Genomic DNA, 11,106 nt, shown 5'->3' with positions numbered 1-11,106 from the left:
TTGAGGACACACGTCACAAAGAAGTTTCTGAGAATGCTTCTGTCTCGTTTTTATGGGAAGATATTTCAGTTTTCACCGTAGGCCGGAATGCGCTCGAAATGTCCACTTGCAGATACTACAGAAAGAGTGTTCCAAACCTTCTCTAAGAAAGGGAATCTTCAGCTTTGTGAGTTGAATGCAGATATCACAAAGTAGTTTCTGAGAGTGCTTCTGTCTAGATTTTAGATGAAGATATTCCCGTTTCCAACGAAATCGTTAGAGCTATCCAAATATCTACTTGCAGATTCTACAAAAAGAGTGGTTCCAAACTACTCTATGAAAAGAAAGGTTGAACTCTGTTAGATGAGGACACACATCACAAAGAAGTTTCTGAGAATGCTTCTGTCTAGATTTTATATGAAGATGTTCCCGTTTCCAACGAAATCTTCACATTAAACAAAATATCCACTTGCAGGTTCTACAAAAAGAGTGTTTCCAAACTGCTGTATCAAAGGAAAGGTTGTACTCTGTTAGTTGAGGACACACATCACAAAAAAGTTTCTGAGAATGCTTCTGTCTAGATTTTATATGAAGATATTCCCGTTTCCAACGAAATCTTCACAGTTATTCAAGTATCCACTTGCAGATTCCACAATAAGAGTGTTTCCAAACTGCTGTATCAATAGAAAGGATCAGCTCTGGTAGTTGAGGACACACATCCTAAAGAAGTTTCTGAAAATCCTTCTGTCTCTTTTTTATGGGAAGATATTTCAGTTTTCACCGTAGGCCTTAATGCGCTCGAAATGTCCACTTCCAGATACTACAGAAAGAGTGTTTCAAACCTGCTCTATGAAAGGGAATGTTCCGCTCTGTGACTTGAATGCAGATATCAGAAAGTAGTTTCTGACAGTGCTTCTGTCTAGAATTTAGATGAAGATATTCCCGTTTCCAACGAAATCGATAGAGCTATCCAAATATCCACTTACAGATTCTACAAAAGAAGTGATTCCAAACTGCTCTATCAACAGAAAGGTTTAAGTCTGTTAGTTGAGGACACACATCACAAAGAAGTTTGTGAGAATGCTTCTGTCTAGATTTTATATGAAGATATTCCCGTTTCTAACGATATCTTCACAGTTATCCAAATATCCACTTGCAGATTCTTCAAAAAGTGTGTTTCCAAACTGCTGTATCAAAAGATAGGTTCAACTCTGTCAGTTGAGGACACTCATCGCAAAGAAGTTTCTGAGAATGCTTCTGTCTAGATTTCATATGAAGATACTCCCCTTTCCAACGAAATTATTACAGCTATCCAAATATCCACGGACAGATTCTACAGAAAGGGTGTTTCCAAACTGCTGTATCAAAAGAAAGGTTGAACTCCGTTAGTTGAGGACACACATCACGAAGAAGTTGCTGAGAATGCTTCTGTCTGGAATTTAGATGAAGATATTCCCGTTTCCAACGAAATCTTCACAGTTATCCAAATATCTACCAGCAGATTCTACAAAAAGTGTGTTTCCAAACTACTGTAACAAAAGAAAGGTTGAACTCTGTTAGTTGAGGACACACATCACAAAGAAGTTTCTGAGAATGCTTCTGTCTAGATTTTATATGAAGATATTCACTTTTCCATCGAAATCTTCACAGTTATCCAAATATCCACTTGCGGATTCTACAAAAAGAGTGTTTCTAAACTGCTGTATCAAAAGAAAGGTCCAACTCTGTTAGTTGAGGACACACATCCAGTATAAGTTTCAGAGAATGCTTCTGTCTCGTTTTTATGGGAAGATATTTCCCTTTTCACCGTAGGCCTGAAAGCGCTCGAAATGTCCACTTGCAGATACTACAGAAAGCGTGTTCCAAACCTGCTCTAAGAAAGAGAATCTTCAGCTTTCTGAGTTGAATGCAGATATCACAAAGTAGTTTCTGAGAGTGCTTCTGTCTAGATTTTAGATGAAGATATTCCCGTTTCCAACGAAATCGTATGAGCTATCCAAATATCCACTTGCAGATTGTACAAAAAGGTGGTTCCAAACTACTCTATCAAAAGAAATGTTGAACTCTGTTCGATGAGGACTCACATCACAAAGAAGTTTCTGATAATGCTTCTGCCTAGATTTTATATGATGATGTTCCCGTTTCCAACGAAATCTTCACATTAAACAAAATATCCACTTGCAGGTTCTACAAAAAGAGTGTTTCCAAACTGCTGTATCAACGTAAAGTTTGAACTCTGTTAGTTGAGGACACACATCACAAAAAAGTTTCTGAGAATGCTTCTGTCTAGATTTTATAAGAAGATACTCCCGTTTCCAACGAAATCTTCACAGTTATTCAAGTATCCACTTGCAGATTCCACAAAAAGAGTGTTTCCTAACTGCTGTATCAAGAGAAAGGATCAACTCTGCTAGTTGAGGACCCATATCCTAAATAAGTTTCTGAGAATGCTTCTGTCTCTTTCTTATAGGAAGATATTTCAGTTTTCACCGAAGGGCTGAATGCGTTCGAAATGTCCACTTCCAGATACTACAGAAAGAGTGTTTCAAACCTGCTCTTTGAAAGGGAATGTTCAGCTCTGTGACTTGAATGCAGATGTCACAAAGTAGTTTCTGACAGTGCTTCTGTCTTGAATTTAGATGAAGATATTCCCTTTTCCAACGAAATCGTTAGAGCTATAAAAATATCCACTTGCAGATTCTACAAAAAGGGTGTTTCCAAACTGCCCTATCAAAAGAAACGTTGAACCCTGTTAGTTGAGGATACACATCACAAAGTAGTTTCTGAGAATGCTTGTGTCTAGATTTTATATGAAGATATTCCTATTTCCAACTAAATCTTCACAGTTATCCAAATATCCACTTGCAGATTTTACAAAAAGACTGTTTCCAAACTGCTGTTTCAAAGAAAAGTCGAACTGTGTTAGTTGAGGACACTCATCACAAAGAAGTTTCTGAGAATGCTTCTGTCTAGATTTCATATGAAGATATTCCCGTTTCCACCGAAATCATTAGAGCTATCCAAATACCCACTTACAGATTCTACAAAAAGAGTGTTACCAATCTGCTCTATCAAATGAAAGGTTCAACTTCGTTAGTTGAGGACACACATCATAAAGAAGTTTCTGAGAATGCTTCTGTCTGGATTTTATATGAAGATATTCCGTTTCCAACGAAATCTTCACAGTTATCCAAATATCAACTTGCAGATTCTACAAAAAGTGTGTTTCCAAACTACTGTATCAAAAGAAAGGATCAACTCTGTTAGTTGAGGACACACATCACAAAGAAGTTTCTGAGAATGCTTCTGTCTAGATTTTATATGAAGATATTCCCGTTTCCAACGAAATCTTCACAGTTATCCAAATATCCACTTGCAGATTCTACAAAAAGAGTGTTTGCAAACTGCTGTATCAAAAGAAAGGATGAACTGTGTTAGCTGAGGACACTCATCAAGAAGAAGTTTCTGAGCATGCTTCGGTCTAGATTTCATATGAAGATATCCCCGTTTCCAACGAAATCATTAGCTCTATCAAAATATCCACTTACAGATTCTACAAAAAGAGTGTTTCCAAACTCCTCTATCAAAAGAAAAGTTCAACTCCTTTAGTTGAGGACACACATCACAAAGAAGTTTCTGAGAATGCTTCTGTCTAGATTTTATATGAAGATATTCCCTTTTCCAATGAAATCTTCAGAGTCATCCAAATATCCACTTGCAGCTTCTACAAAAAGAGTTTTTCTAAACTGCTGTATCCAAAGAAAGTTTCATCTCTGTTAGTTGAGGACACACATCCCAAATAAGTTTCTGAGAATGCTTCTGTCTCGTTTTTATGGGAAGATATTTCCCTTTTCACCTTAGGCCTGAGAGCGCTCGAAATCTCCACTTGCAGATACTACAGAAAGAGTGTTCCAAACCTGCTCTAAGTAAGGGAATGTTCAGCTCAGTGAGTTCAATGCAGATATCACAAAGTAGTTTCTGAGAGAGCTTCTGTCTAGATTTTAGATGAAGATATTCCCGTTTCCAATGAAATCGTTAGAGCTATCCAAATATCCACTTGCAGATTCTACAAAAAGTGTGTTTCCAAACTGCTGTAACAAAGGAAAGGTTGAAATCTGTTAGTTGAGGACACACACCACAAAAAAGTTTCTGAGAACGCTTCTGTCTAGATTCTATATGACGATATTCCCGTTTCCAATGAAATCTTCACAGTTATTCAAATATCCACTTGCAGATTATACAAAAAGAGTGTTTCCAAACTGCTCTATCAAAAGAAAGGTTCAACTCCGTTAGTTGAGGACACACGTCACAAAGAAGTTTCTGAGAATGCTTCTGTCTCGTTTTTATGGGAAGATATTTCAGTTTTCACCGTAGGCCGGAATGCGCTCGAAATGTCCACTTGCAGATACTACAGAAAGAGTGTTCCAAACCTTCTCTAAGAAAGGGAATCTTCAGCTTTGTGAGTTGAATGCAGATATCACAAAGTAGTTTCTGAGAGTGCTTCTGTCTAGATTTTAGATGAAGATATTCCCGTTTCCAACGAAATCGTTAGAGCTATCCAAATATCTACTTGCAGATTCTACAAAAAGAGTGGTTCCAAACTACTCTATGAAAAGAAAGGTTGAACTCTGTTAGATGAGGACACACATCACAAAGAAGTTTCTGAGAATGCTTCTGTCTAGATTTTATATGAAGATGTTCCCGTTTCCAACGAAATCTTCACATTAAACAAAATATCCACTTGCAGGTTCTACAAAAAGAGTGTTTCCAAACTGCTGTATCAAAGGAAAGGTTGTACTCTGTTAGTTGAGGACACACATCACAAAAAAGTTTCTGAGAATGCTTCTGTCTAGATTTTATATGAAGATATTCCCGTTTCCAACGAAATCTTCACAGTTATTCAAGTATCCACTTGCAGATTCCACAATAAGAGTGTTTCCAAACTGCTGTATCAATAGAAAGGATCAGCTCTGGTAGTTGAGGACACACATCCTAAAGAAGTTTCTGAAAATCCTTCTGTCTCTTTTTTATGGGAAGATATTTCAGTTTTCACCGTAGGCCTTAATGCGCTCGAAATGTCCACTTCCAGATACTACAGAAAGAGTGTTTCAAACCTGCTCTATGAAAGGGAATGTTCCGCTCTGTGACTTGAATGCAGATATCAGAAAGTAGTTTCTGACAGTGCTTCTGTCTAGAATTTAGATGAAGATATTCCCGTTTCCAACGAAATCGATAGAGCTATCCAAATATCCACTTACAGATTCTACAAAAGAAGTGATTCCAAACTGCTCTATCAACAGAAAGGTTTAAGTCTGTTAGTTGAGGACACACATCACAAAGAAGTTTGTGAGAATGCTTCTGTCTAGATTTTATATGAAGATATTCCCGTTTCTAACGATATCTTCACAGTTATCCAAATATCCACTTGCAGATTCTTCAAAAAGTGTGTTTCCAAACTGCTGTATCAAAAGATAGGTTCAACTCTGTCAGTTGAGGACACTCATCGCAAAGAAGTTTCTGAGAATGCTTCTGTCTAGATTTCATATGAAGATACTCCCCTTTCCAACGAAATTATTACAGCTATCCAAATATCCACGGACAGATTCTACAGAAAGGGTGTTTCCAAACTGCTGTATCAAAAGAAAGGTTGAACTCCGTTAGTTGAGGACACACATCACGAAGAAGTTGCTGAGAATGCTTCTGTCTGGAATTTAGATGAAGATATTCCCGTTTCCAACGAAATCTTCACAGTTATCCAAATATCTACCAGCAGATTCTACAAAAAGTGTGTTTCCAAACTACTGTAACAAAAGAAAGGTTGAACTCTGTTAGTTGAGGACACACATCACAAAGAAGTTTCTGAGAATGCTTCTGTCTAGATTTTATATGAAGATATTCACTTTTCCATCGAAATCTTCACAGTTATCCAAATATCCACTTGCGGATTCTACAAAAAGAGTGTTTCTAAACTGCTGTATCAAAAGAAAGGTCCAACTCTGTTAGTTGAGGACACACATCCAGTATAAGTTTCAGAGAATGCTTCTGTCTCGTTTTTATGGGAAGATATTTCCCTTTTCACCGTAGGCCTGAAAGCGCTCGAAATGTCCACTTGCAGATACTACAGAAAGCGTGTTCCAAACCTGCTCTAAGAAAGAGAATCTTCAGCTTTCTGAGTTGAATGCAGATATCACAAAGTAGTTTCTGAGAGTGCTTCTGTCTAGATTTTAGATGAAGATATTCCCGTTTCCAACGAAATCGTATGAGCTATCCAAATATCCACTTGCAGATTGTACAAAAAGGTGGTTCCAAACTACTCTATCAAAAGAAATGTTGAACTCTGTTCGATGAGGACTCACATCACAAAGAAGTTTCTGATAATGCTTCTGCCTAGATTTTATATGATGATGTTCCCGTTTCCAACGAAATCTTCACATTAAACAAAATATCCACTTGCAGGTTCTACAAAAAGAGTGTTTCCAAACTGCTGTATCAACGTAAAGTTTGAACTCTGTTAGTTGAGGACACACATCACAAAAAAGTTTCTGAGAATGCTTCTGTCTAGATTTTATAAGAAGATACTCCCGTTTCCAACGAAATCTTCACAGTTATTCAAGTATCCACTTGCAGATTCCACAAAAAGAGTGTTTCCTAACTGCTGTATCAAGAGAAAGGATCAACTCTGCTAGTTGAGGACCCATATCCTAAATAAGTTTCTGAGAATGCTTCTGTCTCTTTCTTATAGGAAGATATTTCAGTTTTCACCGAAGGGCTGAATGCGTTCGAAATGTCCACTTCCAGATACTACAGAAAGAGTGTTTCAAACCTGCTCTTTGAAAGGGAATGTTCAGCTCTGTGACTTGAATGCAGATGTCACAAAGTAGTTTCTGACAGTGCTTCTGTCTTGAATTTAGATGAAGATATTCCCTTTTCCAACGAAATCGTTAGAGCTATAAAAATATCCACTTGCAGATTCTACAAAAAGGGTGTTTCCAAACTGCCCTATCAAAAGAAACGTTGAACCCTGTTAGTTGAGGATACACATCACAAAGTAGTTTCTGAGAATGCTTGTGTCTAGATTTTATATGAAGATATTCCTATTTCCAACTAAATCTTCACAGTTATCCAAATATCCACTTGCAGATTTTACAAAAAGACTGTTTCCAAACTGCTGTTTCAAAGAAAAGTCGAACTGTGTTAGTTGAGGACACTCATCACAAAGAAGTTTCTGAGAATGCTTCTGTCTAGATTTCATATGAAGATATTCCCGTTTCCACCGAAATCATTAGAGCTATCCAAATACCCACTTACAGATTCTACAAAAAGAGTGTTACCAATCTGCTCTATCAAATGAAAGGTTCAACTTCGTTAGTTGAGGACACACATCATAAAGAAGTTTCTGAGAATGCTTCTGTCTGGATTTTATATGAAGATACTCCGTTTCCAACGAAATCTTCACAGTTATCCAAATATCAACTTGCAGATTCTACAAAAAGTGTGTTTCCAAACTACTGTATCAAAAGAAAGGATCAACTCTGTTAGTTGAGGACACACATCACAAAGAAGTTTCTGAGAATGCTTCTGTCTAGATTTTATATGAAGATATTCCCGTTTCCAACGAAATCTTCACAGTTATCCAAATATCCACTTGCAGATTCTACAAAAAGAGTGTTTGCAAACTGCTGTATCAAAAGAAAGGATGAACTGTGTTAGCTGAGGACACTCATCAAGAAGAAGTTTCTGAGCATGCTTCGGTCTAGATTTCATATGAAGATATCCCCGTTTCCAACGAAATCATTAGCTCTATCAAAATATCCACTTACAGATTCTACAAAAAGAGTGTTTCCAAACTCCTCTATCAAAAGAAAAGTTCAACTCCTTTAGTTGAGGACACACATCACAAAGAAGTTTCTGAGAATGCTTCTGTCTAGATTTTATATGAAGATATTCCCTTTTCCAATGAAATCTTCAGAGTCATCCAAATATCCACTTGCAGCTTCTACAAAAAGAGTTTTTCTAAACTGCTGTATCCAAAGAAAGTTTCATCTCTGTTAGTTGAGGACACACATCCCAAATAAGTTTCTGAGAATGCTTCTGTCTCGTTTTTATGGGAAGATATTTCCCTTTTCACCTTAGGCCTGAGAGCGCTCGAAATCTCCACTTGCAGATACTACAGAAAGAGTGTTCCAAACCTGCTCTAAGAAAGGGAATGTTCAGCTCAGTGAGTTCAATGCAGATATCACAAAGTAGTTTCTGAGAGAGCTTCTGTCTAGATTTTAGATGAAGATATTCCCGTTTCCAATGAAATCGTTAGAGCTATCCAAATATCCACTTGCAGATTCTACAAAAAGTGTGTTTCCAAACTGCTGTAACAAAGGAAAGGTTGAAATCTGTTAGTTGAGGACACACACCACAAAAAAGTTTCTGAGAACGCTTCTGTCTAGATTCTATATGACGATATTCCCGTTTCCAATGAAATCTTCACAGTTATTCAAATATCCACTTGCAGATTCTACAAAAAGAGTGTTTCCAAACTGCTCTATCAAAAGAAAGGTTCAACTCCGTTAGTTGAGGACACACGTCACAAAGAAGTTTCTGAGAATGCTTCTGTCTCGTTTTTATGGGAAGATATTTCAGTTTTCACCGTAGGCCGGAATGCGCTCGAAATGTCCACTTGCAGATACTACAGAAAGAGTGTTCCAAACCTTCTCTAAGAAAGGGAATCTTCAGCTTTGTGAGTTGAATGCAGATATCACAAAGTAGTTTCTGAGAGTGCTTCTGTCTAGATTTTAGATGAAGATATTCCCGTTTCCAACGAAATCGTTAGAGCTATCCAAATATCTACTTGCAGATTCTACAAAAAGAGTGGTTCCAAACTACTCTATGAAAAGAAAGGTTGAACTCTGTTAGATGAGGACACACATCACAAAGAAGTTTCTGAGAATGCTTCTGTCTAGATTTTATATGAAGATGTTCCCGTTTCCAACGAAATCTTCACATTAAACAAAATATCCACTTGCAGGTTCTACAAAAAGAGTGTTTCCAAACTGCTGTATCAAAGGAAAGGTTGTACTCTGTTAGTTGAGGACACACATCACAAAAAAGTTTCTGAGAATGCTTCTGTCTAGATTTTATATGAAGATATTCCCGTTTCCAACGAAATCTTCACAGTTATTCAAGTATCCACTTGCAGATTCCACAATAAGAGTGTTTCCAAACTGCTGTATCAATAGAAAGGATCAGCTCTGGTAGTTGAGGACACACATCCTAAAGAAGTTTCTGAAAATCCTTCTGTCTCTTTTTTATGGGAAGATATTTCAGTTTTCACCGTAGGCCTTAATGCGCTCGAAATGTCCACTTCCAGATACTACAGAAAGAGTGTTTCAAACCTGCTCTATGAAAGGGAATGTTCCGCTCTGTGACTTGAATGCAGATATCAGAAAGTAGTTTCTGACAGTGCTTCTGTCTAGAATTTAGATGAAGATATTCCCGTTTCCAACGAAATCGATAGAGCTATCCAAATATCCACTTACAGATTCTACAAAAGAAGTGATTCCAAACTGCTCTATCAACAGAAAGGTTTAAGTCTGTTAGTTGAGGACACACATCACAAAGAAGTTTGTGAGAATGCTTCTGTCTAGATTTTATATGAAGATATTCCCGTTTCTAACGATATCTTCACAGTTATCCAAATATCCACTTGCAGATTCTTCAAAAAGTGTGTTTCCAAACTGCTGTATCAAAAGATAGGTTCAACTCTGTCAGTTGAGGACACTCATCGCAAAGAAGTTTCTGAGAATGCTTCTGTCTAGATTTCATATGAAGATACTCCCCTTTCCAACGAAATTATTACAGCTATCCAAATATCCACGGACAGATTCTACAGAAAGGGTGTTTCCAAACTGCTGTATCAAAAGAAAGGTTGAACTCCGTTAGTTGAGGACACACATCACGAAGAAGTTGCTGAGAATGCTTCTGTCTGGAATTTAGATGAAGATATTCCCGTTTCCAACGAAATCTTCACAGTTATCCAAATATCTACCAGCAGATTCTACAAAAAGTGTGTTTCCAAACTACTGTAACAAAAGAAAGGTTGAACTCTGTTAGTTGAGGACACACATCACAAAGAAGTTTCTGAGAATGCTTCTGTCTAGATTTTATATGAAGATATTCACTTTTCCATCGAAATCTTCACAGTTATCCAAATATCCACTTGCGGATTCTACAAAAAGAGTGTTTCTAAACTGCTGTATCAAAAGAAAGGTCCAACTCTGTTAGTTGAGGACACACATCCAGTATAAGTTTCAGAGAATGCTTCTGTCTCGTTTTTATGGGAAGATATTTCCCTTTTCACCGTAGGCCTGAAAGCGCTCGAAATGTCCACTTGCAGATACTACAGAAAGCGTGTTCCAAACCTGCTCTAAGAAAGAGAATCTTCAGCTTTCTGAGTTGAATGCAGATATCACAAAGTAGTTTCTGAGAGTGCTTCTGTCTAGATTTTAGATGAAGATATTCCCGTTTCCAACGAAATCGTATGAGCTATCCAAATATCCACTTGCAGATTGTACAAAAAGGTGGTTCCAAACTACTCTATCAAAAGAAATGTTGAACTCTGTTCGATGAGGACTCACATCACAAAGAAGTTTCTGATAATGCTTCTGCCTAGATTTTATATGATGATGTTCCCGTTTCCAACGAAATCTTCACATTAAACAAAATATCCACTTGCAGGTTCTACAAAAAGAGTGTTTCCAAACTGCTGTATCAACGTAAAGTTTGAACTCTGTTAGTTGAGGACACACATCACAAAAAAGTTTCTGAGAATGCTTCTGTCTAGATTTTATAAGAAGATACTCCCGTTTCCAACGAAATCTTCACAGTTATTCAAGTATCCACTTGCAGATTCCACAAAAAGAGTGTTTCCTAACTGCTGTATCAAGAGAAAGGATCAACTCTGCTAGTTGAGGACCCATATCCTAAATAAGTTTCTGAGAATGCTTCTGTCTCTTTCTTATAGGAAGATATTTCAGTTTTCACCGAAGGGCTGAATGCGTTCGAAATGTCCACTTCCAGATACTACAGAAAGAGTGTTTCAAACCTGCTCTTTGAAAGGGAATGTTCAGCTCTGTG

The sequence above is a fragment of the Gorilla gorilla genome, chromosome 23 (assembly GCF_029281585.2).
Source record: "Gorilla gorilla gorilla isolate KB3781 chromosome 23, NHGRI_mGorGor1-v2.1_pri, whole genome shotgun sequence".
Taxonomy (NCBI): Eukaryota; Metazoa; Chordata; class Mammalia; order Primates; family Hominidae; genus Gorilla; species Gorilla gorilla.
This window is presented reverse-complemented; position numbering follows the sequence as displayed.